Source organism: Mus pahari, chromosome 8, assembly GCF_900095145.1.
Source record: "Mus pahari chromosome 8, PAHARI_EIJ_v1.1, whole genome shotgun sequence".
Taxonomy (NCBI): Eukaryota; Metazoa; Chordata; class Mammalia; order Rodentia; family Muridae; genus Mus; species Mus pahari.
Genome location: NC_034597.1, coordinates 30,292,617 through 30,314,056, shown reverse-complemented (window position 1 = coordinate 30,314,056; position 21,440 = coordinate 30,292,617). Strand labels below are relative to the sequence as shown.

The window sequence follows — 21,440 nt, the reverse complement described above, 5'->3', positions numbered from 1 at the left end:
CAGTCACATATCCACTAATAATAGGGATGCATCTTGAGAAATTGATCACTAGAGGATTTAGTCCTTGAGAAAATATCACAAAATGTAGTCCCTACAAGTGCAAACTTAGATAACTGTAAAATCAGTAGGAGATGTAATCTTATTGCACCACAGTTTTATGAGTCATCTTTAACTGACTAAAGCTCTGTTATGTAATACTTCAGTGTATTTTGTAGCTCTCTCATTGGCCTTTATTCCAATATACTATTAAGACTACTTATTAAAATATTTTATCTATGTTAATATTTTATTCCCTATTCATTAAGGAATTTTCATTTTTATTTCTAAACTGGAATCAATAATAGAGTGTGAAAATTAATTTCACAGTGCATGTGAAATCTGCTATTGAATGTATGGGTCAGATATTAACTCCAGATACAGAACATGAAGTCAGAAAAGTTTGAGATCATAGGGTATTGATTCTTCTGCCAGACATTCTTCCCTTTGTTCGCTGCTCCCCAGCTTGACAGTTCTACTTTCCCAATTGCTTATGAAAACAGAAAGAAGCTGCTGGAGAGGCGGTGGGTTTTGGAGCACAGATGCTGTGTAAGTGGCTTTCATGCTTTACTCAGATCTAGAAGTCTTTGTTTCTTTTTTTCTGATTATAGTACAAGACTGTTGTGCACTGGGTGTAATTTCTTGAATGAGTGAGTCAGCTGAGAAAGATAATTTACAACTGTAGGAAGTATCTCTTGGATCTGGAGAGATGTCTTTGCAGTTAAGATCAATTGATACTCTTGCAGAGGACACTGGTTCAGTTCCCAGCACCCACATTTTGGCTTGCAACCATCCTTAACTTCACGACCAGTGGATGCAGTGTGTTTTTCTAGCCTCATGAGCAACAGACACACTCTGCATATGTATGGACATGCAGCAAAACATCCACACTCATAAAATAATACTAAACTTTTAAAATATTTCTCCCTATTTTTAATTTTGGAAGGGAGTCTCAAGTTCTGGTTGTAAAAATACACACTAAGTGTTATTGCACTTTGAGTTCAGAAATCAAAACATCAACCATCTACTCGTGGGTTGTTTTGGAAGTAGTGTTACCCTTTCTCTCCTGTGATGCCGAACTTACCAAGAGACCTAGTTATAAAGAACAAAAAGGTTCACATACTTAAACTGCCTAGAATGTGGAGCAGTCCTCTGTAGGCTTCCAATAAATGTTAACAATTGTTACCTTTTGTAAATCATAAAGGTTTTAAAGACATTGACTTTTTAAGAATAGTTACTATCAGCTACAAGATGTAGCTTAAAACTATTTACAGTTTCTGACCATTTAAAATTCATAAAAAAATTAGTTTTTCTAGTTACAGTAATGATTTAATATATGAAATGCTGAAACATGGGAACATTGCATAACTCCATTAAATCTCATGGATAAATATTGACTAGCAAATACTTAAACAGATTTATGTATAGAGAGGCAATCTTTGCAAATAGTATATTTGATTTTCTGACTTCAGCTTTAGATTAAGTAATGATCAGAGATAATTGGAACCTTTTTAAATTCAATGAGACTGATACCTTAGGCTAAAAAATGAATTCTGTTTTTGTTGTAGCCATACATTTTGAACTAGGTAACTTTATAAACAGTGAAATTAGAATAATAAAATTATGATCAGTAAAATTAGAATAATAAAAGTTGATTATTTTGTTTAATATTATGCAGCAACAATTCTACCTTTTCCAACTTTCAGGCCTATGCTACAACCATCACCATAATTCCTTATAATTGCACTGATTATTTTATAAAAAAAAATCCAGAAAATAAGCATATAAGATTGTTTCTTTTCCTTTAAATGCAAGGAAATAGTTAAGTACATTTTAGTCTTTCCTGAATAAATACTACAAATAAAAGGGGCAATTATATAAAATAAATTCAAGAATAAAACAAAACAAAAATAAAACCCTACAGGAGAGTCTATTACAAATGATTATTTTCAAAATTAAAAGCTTTTAGCTCTTAACTAATTCATCATGGAGATAAAATGATACACTTTCACGCTTTGTAACAATTCAATAAATATTACTAAAATATGGCAACTGCCACCATAACTCGTTAGCAAGCAGTTTGTGTTATATGAAGTTATCTGAAATTGTTTTGAGGAGTTGGTTTGTCATGTAGCATGCACAGTAATTTCAGAAGAAACTCTGGAACATATGGTCCCTGCCCGTCAGCTATCCCCAGAAGGCAGCAGGATTCCTCTCCTTACAAATGCATGACATTGAGAAGCAAGATACAGAAGAGACAGGGAGGCAAAGAAATGGAGGGGAGAGAAATTTTGATGACTGGCGCTGTAAAATCAGACTGCAAACCATAAACTGAAAACTATAGTTAGTACATCCATGTAATCTGTTCAATATCAGGGCTTCTAGGATTTTTATAATATGAACTCTGAATCTTGGAATACACACAAAAAAGTAATTTCCACTTAGGCTAAAATGTTACCTGTAGCATGCTACTTGCTAACATAGGTGAATACAGGGTCATATATTTAGCATTATCAAAGTTCCTATGAGCAAGTTTTGTTTTTATGTATATATATATATATATATATATATATATATATGCATATATATATACATATATATTTATATATAATATAAAGTGTATATTTCATACATACTTTCCTTTAATTAGCATCCTTAAATATAAGTGGTCAGAAAAACATTTGCACTGAAAGATCTAATGTCCTATTAATTAGATCACTCTACAAAATTTGGCTATTTGTATAATCATTTGATCAGTACCTAGCTTACATGTTTTTTTACCAGATTCATTTTCTCACAGACATAAACTTTTAGAACAGATTCAAAGGGCATATATGAATGAGTTGTTTAGAACTATTTAGAAAAAATGTTCTAAAGCAATATTATTTTTATCAGTTGTGCATCTGTGTTGTCATTTGGGAAGAGAGAACCTGCATAGAGAAAATGCCACCACTGGCTTGCCTTTGGACAAGTCTTTGATGCCTTTGCTTGATTGATGATTAAAGGTCTGCTATCCATCTATGTTACTTAATTGATGATTGGTTTGGGAAGGTCCAGCTCCCTATGGCCTGTGCCATCTCTGTGATGGTGTTTCTGGATACCATAAGAAAGCATACTGAGAAAGTCATAAGGAAAAAGCCCTTTGTATCAGTTCTGCATCCATTTTCCTGTCTTGAGTCTCTACCTGCAGTTCCTTCCCTGACTTCCCTGGATGATGGACTAAAGGCTGAAAAATAGAATATAGGCTATTCTCCCAAGCTTGTTTTGTTTGTGTTTTATCACAGCAATAGAAAACTTAACTAAGACAACACCTATATTCTCCCAGTTTATGTTTTTTTTTAAATCTGAATTTCACATGATAACAAAATTGTAGTTTCCTATTATAGTATAAATTTGTAAATATTACAAGACTAACCCTTTCTGGTAAAGGAAGTTAGTCTTGATGTATTTGAAACAGGGGGATATGAGAAAATTTCATAGAGAGAGCCATTGAAACAAAAATTGAAGGCAGGCATTTAAAATAGGAAACGTCTGCTGGATGCAGCAGGGCAGCATGCTTGTAGTCTCAGAGCTTATCAAGTAGCAGCAGGGCCTCAGATGCTCATCGTTGTATATAGAGCAAGTCTGAGGTTCCCTTGGGCTACATGGCACCCTGTTTTTGAACACAAACAAACAAACAAATAACCCAAACAAACAAACCAGATAAAAGAATGAAAGAGAAAAAGAACTAGCTATGAAATAAGCATTTGACCATCCTATTTCAAATTTGGTTAATACAGAGAGTAGTATGATTAGAATAGACAATATCTGTGTATAAGGAATATTTTACTGAAAGACAATGAAATAAAAACAACACAGCAAAAGTGAATATTGCCATACTTACACCGGCAAAAGATTTGCATAGGAAGATGCTTGAGGGAACATTAAAATTATTCAAATATAAAGATAATAAAGACAAGGTTAGTAGATTTATTTAGATAGTTGAGGCTTGGCAGACTTATCTCAATGAATCTATTTTAAGATGCAGTTATTAAAAGCTGGCGCTCATCTCACAGAAATGATTTGAAGTTGTTTTGTGTGGAAACAGCCTGCCTCATGTGATTGTTCTCTGAAGCTCTCCATCTAGAAGGTGGCTACGTGACTTGAAATTTAAATATAAAGCAAATTCAATCAGGTGCCTTGATGCCAGGCTGCCGGACTGCTGTGTTGGGAGCAGGGATGAGTTGGAGGGCAGAGGGCTGAGTGAAGATGGAAGACTTCAAACTTTGTGGCTGGAAGAGCATGGGGTGCCACAAGAAGCAATGTGCTAGGCTGAATAATTCATGATGTGATACTAATTTTGATTCTGGAGAAAATTGCTTTCTCACTGTGCCAAAAGCTGGACAGTGAGACCAAAAATCAAAGACAGTCCTTAAGGGGAGCAAGACCCTAAACCAATACCATATGAAGCCCACAGGTTTAACATTGCAAACATAGGAAAAAAAACTTATAAACGTCTCCTAAAACAGATTATTATCGTGAAAAATAATGCATGACTATTAGAAAATTATTTTCAAAGATGTCTTCTGGGTGTAAATGCATAAACTCTCTGTAAGTGAACTGATATTTGTGTTTCACAGACAGATTTTAGTAAATAGTATGTATCTTTGAGAAGTTTAACAGATTTAACATACTTATATACTTAACAGAATCTTAAAGGTATCAGCAATGGCATTTTGTGCTAATTAACCAAGCTACCATAAATACAGAATTAATAAATGCTAATGTTTATTAGATTTTTTAAAACTCAGATATTCTTCCCCATCTTCTGGTGTTTAGAATATAAATTTTTGGTAAGATTATTTGTGCAATTGAACCAAAGTAATCTGTCATGCATTCATTTATTTTTCTTCCTTGAAGAGTAGGGCAAATTATAAGTATTTCCCATTAAAGCCAGATACATTTTGATTCGTTTTTCCCAGACTTGGACTCTTGGGATTTTCATTCACATGTAACGTCTAGAATGGGGTCCTAGTTTGCTTTTCCTTCAGAGTTGAAACAGCCTCTCAGAAGGTAAGTTCAGGAAATGAGGAGAATGAAGATGGTTGTGATGAAGTCTGTCCCATGATCCCTCATTGTGTGCTTTCAGAAGAAGGCCAGATCACCCATCTCTGAGCAGATGAAATGCAAGCTTGTGAGAGGCTGAGAAAGCAAGTGTGAGATCTACGCTCAGATAGCCAAGGAAAGCTTTCAGGACATGAGTACTTTTTATATTCACCTGTGCAGCAAGCAGCTGCTACTATAAATTGCTGAAACACCAGGATTCCATAGGTAAAACTGGGCAAAATAGCAGGCCAAATCTATAGAGCCATGCACAGTCGAGAGTAAAATTCAGTTGTGTTTTACATAGCCCTCCATGTGGTATGACCCAGGAAATTGCCAGGCTCAATAAACGAGGCATTTGGAGATATTGAAGCAGACACAGGCACACTTGGGTTTACTAGAGCACACTTCTAAGTTTGAATGCAGTGTGATAGGTTCCCTCACCAGCAATTGGTGCACACATACCTTAGAATACAGATCAAAGTAATAAATATCCTTGAGACACAGATCAAATTCAAAGTCACTGTATATACACACTTGTTTTCCTAGGAGTCCTGCATCATCTGCATATATTATGCTTGTTTATTGATCCTCTACACAGAACAATAGCAGTAATAGATAAATTTCAGTTAATTAAAATTTAATTACTTTAATTGCAGCCAAGGTTTGAACTTAGCAGCATTCTACAACCTAGATCATACTGATTATTACAACAATGCATTGACAGAGAAATGCAAGTTTCTTATCATTGGACAAACACATCTTCATAATGAAAGGCATTTTTCCCTAAGTTGAATCTCTGCTGTTAGTGGGATTATGTGTGAGATATGCTCACTGTCTATACTAATGCATCTAAATCTTTAAAATGCCTAGCTGGGACCTATTGCCATATATCTACAATGCTAGTTGCTTGGGAAAGTGTAGCAGGATGCGTATGGATTCTGGGCCTATCTAATACACCTAGGGAGTTTAAGACCAGTCTAGGCAACCTGTGAGATCATGTTTCAAATGTCAAAATAAGACACAGATGAGGTGGAGCCAAGTTCTCAGTGTAGAGCATTTTCCTAGCAAGGCTCTAGGTACAGACTCCCCAGTACTGAAAAGAACTAAGTTTACTTTGAAACACAATGTCACTATCCAATTAAAGCCCATGATACACATTTACATTAGTGAACAAACACTCATAAGACACATTTTGTATCATAATGTATAAAAATTCCAGCTTGGTATATTTCTTATATAATTTAGCTGTAAATAGTAGCAGAAAAACTTTGTGGGTTGTGAGACATAAATAAGCTATAAACAACTCAAATTACTATTGGAAAATGACTAAATTATGACACCTATAACTAGCTTTTCCTATCTCAAAGGATTCACACATTGCAAAATCCATTTTACATATATAGATTTCATATATAGGTACATATATTTCAGTGGACTTTTTTGTTCTGGATGCTATATCGGTTCTCAGGTGAATAAAGTCTGAGAATCTGTTCTCATGTCAGATCACAGCAGTGTATGAACTCACACTCTAAAGGGCAGGTGTACTGAGGGTATGGCAGAAGCCTGAGCTTGACCCAGGTCTTACCACTCTGTACCATGACATCATTTTACACTGGCTGTTTCCAGAAACAGAAACCAACATGTGACTCTACAGCAGCATTTCCCCTTCCTTTTTTTTTTTGACTTTGTTGGTTTTCATGCCACATAACAAGAATCTGAGGTAAGCCCCTCCAAAAGCTGGTGAATTCAACTGTGCTGCCCACGGGTGAGGTCTCTGGTTCTTTGTCTTCTTATTGGATCATCCAGAAACAGCTGACATTTTCTATGGCTGAATCTATTTAAATGGCAGCTGCCACTATTCCAGCCAGCTATGGTGATGGTGACATGGGGAAGCCCAGACAATCCAGAAGCACCACAGAACATTCCTATTCATGCTGGGTATCTGGCATCAGCATTCAGAATTCCCAAACAAAAGCAATGATAGTGCCTGAATTTCTTTCACTTTGTTGAGGGTGTTGCATGTGTTAAAATTCCAGAAAGGACAAGACACCATGGAAGTTGAGGAGAACTTTATAATGAAGAAGTGAGACAGGCCACAGCCAATGTTAGGACTTCCCTGGCCGGTCCACACTTGACTCATCCCAGCAGCAGTCTGCTGTGTCTGCACAGTGGTGAAAACATTTGATAAGATTGATCTTGGTGTCATCTTTGTACTTACTTTTGACAGAATGATATTAATATCTCACAGTACCTTCTTCACAAATTTTATTAGATGCTTTTTGAAAATCGAAGCAAAGACAGTGAAACATGAACTTCCTGCTTTCTCCAGTGAGGACAGTAGCTGTAGTTCCTCATTCATTCTGCTGAAGGTCATTTACCCTCCATACTCACCTAACACAGCAAATGCCAGATAAGTACTTATACCTATGCAGTTTCCCCAGTAATGCCAAATTAATTAATAATGTCTGTATTTTCAGCACTTATCATTGTAGTGAAATGAATTAATCTTTTCATGCACAGTAAAATTTCATTGAGCCCAACACGTTTTAGCTCTAGTAATAAGACAGGTGAAGAATTATGAGAAATAATTTACCGTATTTCCAGCACAGATGCATTTAATAATAAGTGAATTGAGCAAAATTGGCCATGAATCTACTTTGATTACAGGATTTTTCCGGGGGAAGCAGATGGGGCAATATGCTTTAAAGGTAACGTTTGGATTTAAATCGTGTAACTGTTCATACATTCTGTCTTTTAGCTCCTCCCCACCCCTTGCTTATTCATTGTAAACATTGTATGCATCCCCCAAACACTGTAAGCTAGACAACACCTCTCCAACTTCTTTCTGTCATCCCCAATTCAAAATCTATTTATTTTTCATCAGAGGGAAGCAGCATAAGTCTGATTAATGTGTCATATGTATGTGTGCACTTGAATTTTCATAGTGTTTTACACAAACATCTCTTCCTGTTATTTGTCCAGTCATTACTATGGCAAGCTGTGGTATTCTGAATAGATTATATCATGCATGGCTAAGCAGGACTTGATATCCATTCCTGTATCAAATGGAGAGATTTCTGGGACCACCATCCTATACATGAAACAATTATTCTTTCTTTCACTTTTTTAAAATGTGGTAATTTGGACTGGTGATATGGCTCAATCAAGGAGCTGGTCACCAAACCTGACAATACAGATTCAATCCCTAGGTCTTAATTTTGTGGAAAGCAAGAGCCTAATGCCTACAGGCTGTCTTCCAACCTTCACGGGAATGACTTAGCAATCACACATGCACATACAAGAAAAAAAAGTAAGAGAATGAAATAAAAAAATGAGTGGTATTTTTGAAATTTTATAAAGGTTTTTAAAACACTTATCTTTGTAATTTTAAGAAATGTCATCATTTTCTGTACCCAGAACTATATAAAACAATTGAAATAACATTTATAGAAAACACATTCATTTTCACTGCAAGATGTCTTTTATATGGCATATAAGAAATACACATGGTACTTTGAATATTTTGTGTTTCATATACAAGGCAAGTGGAGTTTGCTTGGAGACAAGAAAAATGAAAACTCCGAAAATGTTAAAAAATGATTGAGACTTGTCATTTGATTTGATCTCTAAACGTGGCATAGAACATTGGAGAATTTAAAAAAAAAGAGTGTTGAAATGGTCAGACTTATACTGATATTTATAATTCATGACTTTCAGAGTGAGACCTTTTCCAGTAGGTATCCTTATACTCTCTGTGAATATTACATTTTCATCTGCCACACTGCTATGTAGTCTCTAATCTGTTGTACATCAAATAATAATTCTTTGGTGTAGTTTTAATGTTTTATATTTCAGAGTGATTTTACCAGCATTATTCTGTTTTTTTGTTTTGGGAATGACACACCTTGTTGAAGCTCAGTGATTAAAGTGTAGTTAGTAATATGCTGTCTATAAGGCCCCATTTCTGGGATGATATGTACAAAGCTCAATGAATATGGAGAGGTTAAGCTGGGGCCTACATAGAACCTTCACCCATGTCTTAGTGTCTTTGGTAATAAGAAAACAAGGCCCCCTAAATCAACTGAGTGAAGCTCATATGAACTCACAGAGACTGAAATAGGTCTGTACCAGGTCCGGTGTGCATAAATTATAGCCTTTAGTTACGTACTTTTATGGGACTCCAGAATGTGTGTGTGTGAATAAGTTCATCTCTTGCTCTTGTGCCTTCTCTGAGGAATTTTTTCTGTCTGTTTGGGTTTTCTTGTCCAACTTTGATGTGATTTTTGTTGTTTAATTTGTTTTGTTATTTAATTGATTTGTTTGATCTTAAAATTTATTTTGTTATGTTTTATTTTTTAAAAATTTGGAAAAAATTAAAGCTTGAAGAAAAAGTAATGGGCTGTTGTGTTTCTCTTTTTTTAATCAATAGAAAATTAGTCTAAAAACTGCATCTCAAAAAGCAGGTTTTCTATTTTTTTTTTTTCAGTTTTAGTCTTTAGTATGAGGAACTTCTCATATTCCTGAAGATTTCTCATCTATTTAAGTAATCTGAACTCAGAAGATTGTGCCAGTCACCTTGAGTTAAGATAATCAAATGAGTTTATGGACAGATATTTTACAATTAAAAGTGATTCTTCATTAATTTTTTCTTTTATTTATTTGGGAAATTATGGATCTGCCCAGGAAAGTTTAGAAATAAGTTTTCACACTACATGACAAGGTTTGGTCCAGAGAATCATGTTGTTATTGTCCCTCTCCCTCTCCCTCTCCCTCTCCCTCTCCCTCTCCCTCTCCCTCTCCCTCTCCCTCTCCCTCTCCCTCCCCCTCTCCCTCTCCCTCTCTCTCCCTCTCCCTCTCCCTCTCCCTCTCCCTCTCCCTTCCCATCCCTCCCCCTTCTCCTTCTCCTTTTCTCCCCTCCCCTCCCCCTCCTTCTCCTCCTCCTTTTTCTTTTCTTCTTATCATCACATGTTCCTCTATATCTCTTGCTGCATCTCAGATGGACAGTACTTAAAAGTACAGACTTTGCAGCCTGAATACATGTATACACTCTCATCTGACGTTAGTGTATTTATTCTGCTAAGTGATAGATAGCCTGAGCATCACCTATGAGCTTTCTAGAGATGCATACTCTAATACCCTACCTCAGACATACTACATCAGATACTGTTGGGGTATAGAAAGTAATCTGTGTTTTAATATGCCTTTGAGACAATGCTGTTGCTGCCTCAGCCTAGAAAAGAACTGACCTAATTCCCGATAAGGGTACAATGCTTTCCCTCTCAGAGCTAGTTCAGCAAAATAACAGTGTTCCTGTAATTTCCACAAGTGGGGGTACTGTAACAACATGACATGTGGGGGTACTGTAACAACACAGAATGCTTTCTGAAAGCATTCGGTGTCCTGGAAACGGGTGCACTGGAGAACATCTTACTTCCTTCTAAGAGTTATTATGCAAATGAAGAGTGAAAAAACAAGACAGCAATCCAAGCTTTGGAACTGGGTGTCATTAAAATTTTATTCTGTAACATCTTTCATTAGTTTTGTGTTTCTTAAAATGCCTGCCCTATTTTACTTTCTAAGTAGAATCCATTTCTATTTCATTACAGACTCTTTTTTTCTTTTCTTTTTTTCTTTTTTTTTCCCCTGTCTGCTATATTTGTTACCTACCTTATTCATTTTCTTCTTGGGGCTCAATATTTTCTAGAGTATCCTTTCTTTATTCTCATAATGTATAATCTCAAATACTCAAAGGAGATATACTAGAGAAAATAGCGATCAGATAAAAATCAATGAATACAAATGAGTGGTTCCTTTTTCTCATCAAGAAGTGAGAAGTCACCTCTTTTCTGTCACTCACCAGAGAGGGTAATTTCAAGAGCCTTCTTAATAATGCTGGTATGTTATTTTACATAAAAACTTAGATTATGTCTCATATGATTTAATAACATATATTTGTGTGTTGAATCGTCAGATAAATATTTTCCTAATTTATTATTTCAATCAGAATCACTCATGGGATTTAAGTGGGAAGTTTTTGTGTTTTGATCCAGTAAGCATCATTTTCTAATCTTACTTATGTAGGGAAGGAGTGTTGTGATCCTCTTCTGAGCAGAAGGGACACTCTGGGGAATAGAGCATCAGTAACATGCTCTCTTAAGGAATCATTCTTCTCTAGACCCTCACTGCCCTTTGGCATCCTGTCCAGTCTCTGCCTTTCCTTCCTCTTGCTCCTCTACGTTGTCTGTTCTGCACTGATTTTCATGATGGGTTATGAATACTTCTTCATTTTGCATTAGTTCTTTTCACTTTAGAAGGGTTTCTCCTGCTTCTTCTCATCTATCCTCATGGGTTGAGTTATTCGGGGTTTGGATACATGTTTAGTAAGTGTTTCCAAACCTCATACCTGAGCACAAGATTTATAAGTAATGGCTAGAATGGGAGTGATAGAGAAATGATTCATAAATTGCTTTAGTCCTGGGAGATTGAAGAATTTGATCTTGCATGACAATAAATGGAAGTGTTGCTGGTATACTTCAAAATATCATTTATTTAGTTTGGATATTTGTGTATGTGCCTTATTAGAATTCATTCTTTAAATGAATTTTTAAATGCTCCTTGGAATCTGTATGTTTTACAAGAAACAAGTTAGTCATGTCCCTGCACATACATTAATGAAATATACTATATCAAAGAACATCTTTGAGCTGGCAAAACAGTCTATTGGTACAGTATTTTTCGAGCTTTTTTAAAACTCTGAGTTTTCCCAGACTTTTAAAAGAGAGAAAACTCAAAACCTTATTTTGAATGACCAGAAGTAAATGTCAATATGTTCTAAGTTGCACTAAGATAAGGAAGGATTAAAATTGTGAACTGAGTAAAATTTCTTGGGAGAGACTGCACTCTTGATGATAAGATGTTTACTTATATTCTTGTCTTCAACAATTTGCAGACTATTAGCAGCATGGATGACTTGACATCCCAAATCATGAGAGAAAAAAAATTTTCAAATACTGTCCAGTGCTTTCTATTGGGCAAAATTATCCTAACTTGACATTCACTTGCTTAAACTGTGAAAAGTTTTTGAAAGACTTAGAGGGAAGGCAAGGAATTGTCTTCAATTATGCACCAACTGGTAACTCACAGAAGGTCCAAGTCATAGTTCCAATCAGTCACAGAGAGGGCCCTGTGTAAGCTAAGTGGATCACATCACAAATCTAAATGTCACGAACAAGAGAAAGAGACTTTTATGGAGGAGAAGGGTAGTTAATTGATAGAGAGAAAGATATGAAAAGTTGGGAAAGTGAGCAATGAAAATACACTATACATGTGACCAAAAAAGGTACAAAGCTTATTGAAAAAACAAGAAAGAGAAAGCAACAAGCCAGGTGAGAGTTCACATGCCTGTAATTGCAACACTTGGGGACTCTGAGTATGTGAATCTTAAGTTCAGGCAAGTCAAGATCCTGTCATAAAATGACCAAGCAACAACCCCCCCAAAAAAAACTATTACTGAGAAAGACAAGGCTTAAAGATGCATGTTTTAGGATTTTGTCACCCAAATTAGAATTTCTTTCTGCATAGATATTTTTAAATTTCTTCAGATACATGTGTGTATACAGGTATAAGCAGATAATATATGCAAATATATAATAAATATATGCAGAAATATATATAATCATATATATGGTCACTATATATAATATTTCTGTTTCTTCAGTAGTTATAAATGCTTTATCTAATTTAAATTCAGAAATATTGCAGCATTGGTAAATTAGTTCTAACACTTCTGTTTTCTTAATATCCATGAGTGTAGAAACATCCAAAATGATTTCTATCTTAATAATACAATGTAAATATAAATATATATATATATATATATATATATATATATGTAAAAGTATATTTTACCATATTACTGTAAATTCGAAGAATGAACAAAACAGTTGAGTATCCTATGTTAAAAATGACAAAACATAAAACATATATGCATGAGAGTGCACTACTTTTTTGTAAGAAATATTAATAAATAGGAAAATATATAAGTTCATAGAGGACAAAAGAAAAGCTTCATGGAGACCAAATTCAACTAGAAGAAAATGCACACACACACACACACACACACACACACACACACACACACAAATTATATAATTATTGTCTCACTAAAATTGGGGAAAATCAACTGAGATTAGGATTTTTAGGTTCTACAGCTTGCACATACACATGTAAGTGGATAAGACCCTCTCTAGCACTGTTTCTTGGTCTGAATAATGTAATAATTAAAATAATAATAATAATGTAAAATATTTTGTGAAGATATTCAACAAAACTGCCCTTGTTTCTATGGATGTAGTAAATACTAATATTTGGTACTGGCTACCTCAAATTCATGCTAAGAAATTCTAAATGGAGAAAGTGTTGGATTTCTTGTTCTGTGGGCTTAGACCCAAAGCACCTGAAGATGCCTTCAAATTTTTACATGTAGTTGAAAACTGAAATGAAATACATTGTATACAGTCTTCTTAGAAGATGGATCCCTAGTTTTCCTGGAGTTATGAGAGTTCCACACAGAAGGTGGGCGTGGAATCTGTGCCTAGAGCATTCTGATTGCAAATATGCACCCATGATTCTAAGCAAAACCCGAGAATATCAGCCATACTTCAGTGTAAAATGTTTTGAATATGCCATGCCATCATTTTAATTTTCACTGTGTATACTTTTATTTATTTATTGTTTTTACAGATTTCTTTATTTTTATTTTCTGTGTATGTATGTGGACCCACATTTATGTATGTGCATCTCATGGATGCAAGTGCTTGAAGATACCAAAAGAGGACTTCAGATCCCTGGAAGCTGGAGTGACAGGTGGCTGTGAGCTGCTGGATGCAGATGTGGTTGCTAAGAACTGCTATAGAACAGATCTTCTGCTATAGCAGCAACTGCTTTTAACTACTATCTCTCTAAGCCCTATATTTATTTTTAGTAATTTTAAAATTACTATGGTTCATATTCATTTGGGAGATCTTTATCCTGTGTCTTACTGTAATGAAATGTTTAAAATACTTACAGGCCTTCATAGAACAAAACTGGTCATTGCTGGGTGAAATCTGAAATAATTAGAGGAGGAGAGGGATGGAGAAGGCACAGGGTGCCCCAGACAGAGAGTGGCATTCTTTCAAACACTGGCCACAAATAAAACATGATTAACACCCATAGAGGCTAAACAGAGGCTTCAAGTGAGATACTTCTATGATGTCAGATCTCTTCCTGAACGAATTGTCTAGTCTACAGCATCAGGAGTAAGAGACAAGGCAGAGTATGGCAGACCTGAGCTGAGAAATTAGAATTCTTAATTGAGTTGTCTGAAGATTCTGGAATTGTAATGTGGTGTTAGGGAGAAAACATGTGTGATAAATAGTTCTCACACAGCCATGCAATTTATAAGAGCCCCAGACTTGAAGTGTAGCGTTAATATTTGATTCATTGCCTGTCTTGCGTACAAGAGGAATAATTTTTGCTCCATCCATAGTACCAAGAGGTGACAAGAGCTCTCAACTGTGTGGAGTAGGTGGATTTAGGACAGAAATGTTGTTCTTCCTCAGATATAAATTTAAACTTACATTCTATCCACTGCCAAAAAAGGAAATGAAAAAATGTCAAGGGAGGGTAGAGAAAAAACAATGGGTTAGAAAACGTAAAAGTCAGAAGCAATAATTCCAAATTTGTGGTTTACCTACCAGATATTGCTGTCTGCTTAGTTTATCTCTGATCATATCTTCAACATAAAGACTTCAAGTGTCCAGAATGTGCAACCTTCTGAGCCCAGCGTTCAATTGCCACACCCAGTTCTTTGAACCAATCAAATTTAGGCTTGTGAACATTGGCAGACATTTTTCATTCATTTTTATATGTGACAAGAGAGGAATTGGATTCATTCTATATACTATCCATCAGATCATGCCAAAATCTAAACTAATAACAAGGGTAACATGGAAATGGAAAACATTATAGATAGATAGATAGATAGATAGATAGATAGATAGATAGATAGATAGATAGATAGATAGATAGAAAGATGTGGATATGTATGTATATATGAGACAACTATGATTGGAAATAGTTAAATGGGTCCTTCACCAGTATTCTTTTAAGTGTGCCTTGCTGAGTTATCAGTTTTCACCATTCAAATCATCTTGAAATTCCATTGCTACCAGACAAATATACTTTTCACATGGTTCATATCTAGTAGTGATTTTGTATTCCCTGGCTCTCAGAGTAGTCCACATCACCCCTCTCTCTTCTGCTATTTGAAGTTTTTTGATGTGATGTGGGTTACCCTTTCTTCAAGTGCAAAGGCAGCCCAAATTTATGTATCATGTGTTATGAAAACTAAAGATTTGAACAGGACAGAAGTCTGTCATGGAATCTACAGCTGCAGTGGTAGAAGAAGCAGTCAAAGGCTTTACAGACAGTGACAATGCCCCTGTTTTACCACATAGGTGAGAGGGACTCAGAACTGCCGAACTGAAGTATTTAGTTCTTCACTTTCCACAACATATAACATCTATATTTTGGCTGCCTTTTCTTACTCAGAGTACAGTCACCTGAAATCCACAGCTTAGACACCATACAATAAACACACACACATACATGTGCATATATGTATATGCATGTGTACTACACATCCCACATGCAATATGCACTATACCACAACATATATACATATACCAGTACACACACACACACACACACACACACACACACGCACACCACATGAAATAGCACTCTCTAATGCATAACATAAATACACATACATTGTACACTGCAAAAGCATCACATTCTTACATGATTGTATAACTCCATTGTTTAATTCTGTTCTGTTACCCTTTGCCTATTTTATGGATATGTTCTGTAATTTCATAAAGTTTGGAAGCTTTGAATTGTTAATAGCTAGATCTCCTGGATCCTGTGGTAGAGCAGAATAAAAACATACACTTACACCAATACTGCCCATGCCAGGTAACATACATCTCATACACATATGCTATGTACTACAACACATGGCACACAATATACCAAATCTATACATACCAGAAACTACTCACTATACTATACACTGTACAATAAATGTACAACATGCGTTCTGAAAGTTGGCTTCATTTTGTAGTATGATTTTTCTCATCAAATGTCACATATTAGTAAGATGGCCGAGATACCAGCACTTAAAGAAAATTTTACCTAGAGCAGCAGAAATTAACGAATGCTTGCTGGGCTAGAGCACACTGTGAGCCTTTAGCCCTCTCTGTCTTTCCAAATAATCTCTATTTCATGATGGTGGAAAGTATGATAATATTCGTACATTATGCTAATGAGTCAACTTTGTCAAAAAGATGTGTCCTTATGTGTTTTGTCTGTATTTTGTGTAGTACTACTAACCAAATATGGTATTTAGTTTGTTTTATTTTTGTCTTTGTTTTCCTGGAAAAGTCCATATAGATATATTTGTATGCTCTGGTTGAGTTGATATTAATATATGGAGGAAGTTATATTTTATGGCATTAAAGTATGCTGTAATTATGTGGAGATGTATAGAGAGTTTTAAGTCATTCTCTTAATTTTTATGGGAGTTGAGCACAAAAATTCCAGTGTTCAGCTAAGGACCAGTGTTATTGTTACTAGTAACTTAATCTGTGCATGTCTTCTGACCACTGCAGGAAAACACAAAACAAGAAGTTGAACTCATATTAGGAAGTGGCTCTCTACAAGCTTCTCGGAAAATGAAAGAAGTCCAGTAAAGATGGTTAATGAGCTATTATTTTATCAGTGAATCCCATATCCTACAGAATGTTGACACAAAATTAGCTTGCATCCTAAGGATTCTCAAACACATGATAAAATTTAGTGTTAAAATAGCCAAAAAAACATTCCACAAATAAGAACATTATGCTAATACTGCTTAAGATGGCCAATGAGAATAATGACAACATATAAGTACTAAAAATTAGCTAATAATCATAAAATAAGTCTACAGTTTATAAAAATAAGAAGAAATAGTAAATAAGCCTATGTAGTATTTTTTATTTTGGAAGAAAAGTAAGAGTCGAAGAAGCAATTAGTGAAATAGAAGAAAATGTTGTTAACACCTAAATCATGTGATTATTTGACCAGTATTCCAACAACTGCAGTTTCTAGAGCTTTATCATAAAAATTACAATCTTGATGTATCTGTTCTCCATAGCTATACATTCTGCTTGTCACTTCTGGCTTCTCTGGGCAGTAGGTTTTTTGCCATTATCATTTCCTTGTTTGTTCACATATCTTCCCTTTTGTATCAGATGAGCCAGTACATCATATTTCTAGGAATTACTTTTAACCAAAACCGGGCCTCATTGTATTGTATTTTGTCAGAACCACAATGCAAAATAATTGCATTTTGTTCCAGTACTCAAGAATAAGTGAAACTTCACCATTTAGACATTTGGTTCATTTATATTCACTTTGCTTTTAAAACATAATCTAATGTAGACAGTAGGACGTTTCTATTGCATTATGGATGAGTGTTATATTAGTATGGTCTTGTGATTATTGCCTTCTCTTAGACTGAGAGTTCACTGATGCTAGAACCATGCTGTGATCTTTTTAAGGATATTGTCTGTTCCAGGCTCAGTGTTTTGTATATGTCTTATCAATAAATAGTTTTAATGACTAAATAGAAAACTTCTAATATATGTTAAAAATCAGTATGTGTGGTAGTCTGGCTATACTCACATCTACCCTACAAATAAACTGTTTTCTGAAACAGTGACTTTTCTATTCAGTTTTGAACTTCTGAAGATCTCAGAAACAATTCTCTGTAGCAAGGAAGGGTCCCTGATAAATGTCTGTTTGAACAAGTCAATGAAAGGACAGATCCATATCAATCCCAGGGAAAGAAAATGCCAAATACATGCAGCTTCATTCACTAGAGACTGTAAGATGTAACTCTTGAATGCTGAGACAGTACCATGCCAGGAAATGATTTCTTCAACATATACATAAATGGACAACATTGGTGAAATATATGGCATTATTTCAATTGCTAATAAGGGGACACGATTTTAACAAATCATAGTTATTCATCAAAAAAAAGATGTATCAAGAAAAAAGGTTTCTTTTTACATTAGAGAGAAAATGTTTCAATAAACTTTACCTTTGATATAGAAACATGAGAGGCTTCTAAACCAAACAAAGAACAATGATATAAACATGCTCACTTCACCACTGGCTGCTACTACTACCAATTCTATATAAATGATGCATAAGGCAAAGACTGATAGACAAGAAAAATAGACTTACAGCATCAATTATGATCATTGTTCCCCTTTGGTTTCACCAAACAAAGGAGAAAAGATTGGTGCGTGGTAATATATGGCTGTACTTCCAGAAATCAGGAGGTAGAGACAGGATAATTGGCACAAATTCTAAGAATTCCAGGGATGCATAGAGAAAACATTCCTCAAAAAATAAATAGCACAGACGTGTGTGCGCTCTCTCTCTCTCTCTCTCTCTCTCTCTCTCTCTCTCTCTCTCTCTCTCTCACACACACACACACACACACACACACACACACACACACACACACACACACAAAGTGTTAAGTGCATAGGCAGAACAAATACCCCAAGTTGGGTTCTGGTTATTATAGTACAGAATTAGAGTATTTCCAAACTATATATTATTGTGTGCAATCACTGGGTAAACTCCATAGGAGCATTCTAAGAATAGGAATGGAATGTCCACATTTCTATTTGTTAAGTTGTCATCACTGTGCAGTGCTTGAAATGGACATTTGTACATTTGTCTGTCATTTCCTTACTGCTGTTTGTTCTTGTCTAGTGTAGTATTTTGTTGTAGTAGAGACATGTGATGTGTTCCTGGCACACTTCATCTCATGAGCTCTCCCCATCATTTTTTTGGTATCTTTTTAATTAATTACTATTTCATCCATGTGCATTGTGCGGTGTTTTATGTGTGTGTATGCACATCTGCCATGAACACCTGTATGGAGGCTAGAGGAAGACTTACGATGTCCTGCTCTATCACTGTCCACTTTAATTCTCTCACACAGGATTTTTCACTGAGATTCCAACACTTGTATTTTGTTTTGTTTTGTGACTGTCCAAAAGGTAAGGCTTTTATTTCAGCTGACTTTTATTTCTATTTTATTATGTTTCTATTAAAATCTGCATTCTTTTTGGTCGATGTTTATTTCTTCTGAGTACTTTTGACTGGACTGTGAAGATGTCCCCAGTTAGAGCATACAACTTCTAAGTTTTCTTATGATCTCTTTCTCTCTAATGTATATACCCTAAAGTATTTTAAAGAAGTGAGCCTTCAATTTAAGAGGATCAAAACAATAAGCTAATGTCCCTAAAAATCTACTTTTTTCATTCAGTATACCGTGCTCCTAAGATACAGGAATCTGTTTCAAATGCCTTTCTGAGCATAACCCTCCTTACAAAACATGATTTACTTGTTTGTATGGAAAAATGATTCTTCATTTCAATGCTGCTTATAGAAACGGAGAACATTTGCTCATATGTAGGACTTTAAAAGGATACGTATTTTGTGTAGCTTTGTATGCATAAGCATATGTATGTGTATGAACCTTAAACATACAGAATCCTACAGCACTGAGAAGTGGAGTCCCTTGGTTATGGACTGAACTCAAGTCCTGTGTAATAGCAATAAGTGCATTTAACCACAGATCAATTTATCTAGCCCATGTGTAAGACTGTTTGTTGGTCTGATCAGTATTTCAGAAAATCAAGAAGAACCTATGAAAATCCATAATGGTAAACACAAACTAGAGATTTTAATCAGCCTTTGTTTCTATAACAAAGGTCTGAAATGATCAACTGAGTAAGGGAAAATTAAAATTTGCTACTAATGACAGAGATTTCCATGCATGGACACTTGGCATCACTGGATCTGGGCAGAAAGGTATAGCAGAAGTTATCTATTGGAGCAAATCTCAGTGCTCACCTCCTCCCAGAGGAAGAAGAGAAAAGCAGAGAGAGAGTGAGTGAGTCAAGCTAGGGATAAGATATTATGTTCCACTGGACAATTCCAAACACATTGTTCCTTTACTAAGACCCACCTCTCATAGCTTGGATTCCTTCATTAACTCCATTGTTAGGAATCAATCAAAGGATTAAGCCATTGGTGAGGTTAGTTCCCCACTGGTCCCTTAACTTCCCCAAACCTTCTTCTCTAAACAAAGCAACAGTGAGAATTAAGACTTCAACAAATGAGTCTTTTAAGAAAATTTCAGATCCAAACAGTAACAGACACACACCTTACATCCTGTTGTAGCAGGATGATGATGGGCTTAAATTTGAATTCTACTTCCTCTTGTTCTTTTTAAAGCAAGATTTATATATCTACTATAAATTGTTGTATGTATCAGTGTCTCTCTGCCTGCATGTATGTGTGCCATGTGGGTACAGGTATTTATGGAGGACAAGACAGGTTTTCAGATCCCCTAGAACTGGACTTACAGATAATTGCAAGCCACTATATGAGTCATAGGGACTGAGAGTATCCAGTGCTGTTAACCACTAAGCCATCCTGCCAGACTCCTAATTCCATTCTTACTAGTTCTGTGAGAACTAATAAAATTTTCATTTGTGTAATGGAAATGAAGCAAGTGCTATGACATAGAACTATGGTAAAGATAATATTGGCAGGGTAGCAAATATCTCCAGGGCCCATGTGTGCTTCTTAACTTGACATCATCTTTTTATTTAATGCTAACATTTATGAATTAGATTTTGTTTAATATCTGTTTAAAGGTAAGAAGTTGAAATTAAAAATACTCACAATTTTCCCAACATATTACCACTTGTCCAGATTTAAATCCCTACCTATAAGATCCTTAGTCTCTGTATTTACAAGGGCAGGTCTACATAAACTGAAGATTTGGGAATTGTTAGCTGATATTACTATAACTAGAAAAACTCTAAAGCACATCGCTAGGATACTTTCGATTGACAAATATGTTGTTGTATTTCTTGTGAAGACATCTGTGTTCATTTCTGCCTGTGCACTCTCACGTATTGCTTGGTCTTTGTGGACTTATTACATTTGTTGGTAATAAAATTGACACTTTTTTTCAGTTGTCTCTTCTTTTATCAGGCTCCTGAAACAGACATGCTAATGGCTTCTTTCTATTGCACTCTAAATTAATCCCACCCCTGACTTGGTTACTCTATCTCTTACAAAAGGCTAGAATTCAGTTATTTTATTTTATTTTTTTAGATTTATTTATTTATCTTATG

General features: G+C 35.3%; 1 protein-coding gene across 2 annotated transcripts in view; it reads left to right on the top strand.

Annotated features, from left to right (window-relative positions):
* Nrg3 (neuregulin 3) overlaps window positions 1–21,440 on the top strand; it is a 1,055,513-nt gene that overhangs the window by 319,120 nt on the left and 714,953 nt on the right. The gene's annotated exons all lie outside the window — the stretch shown is intronic.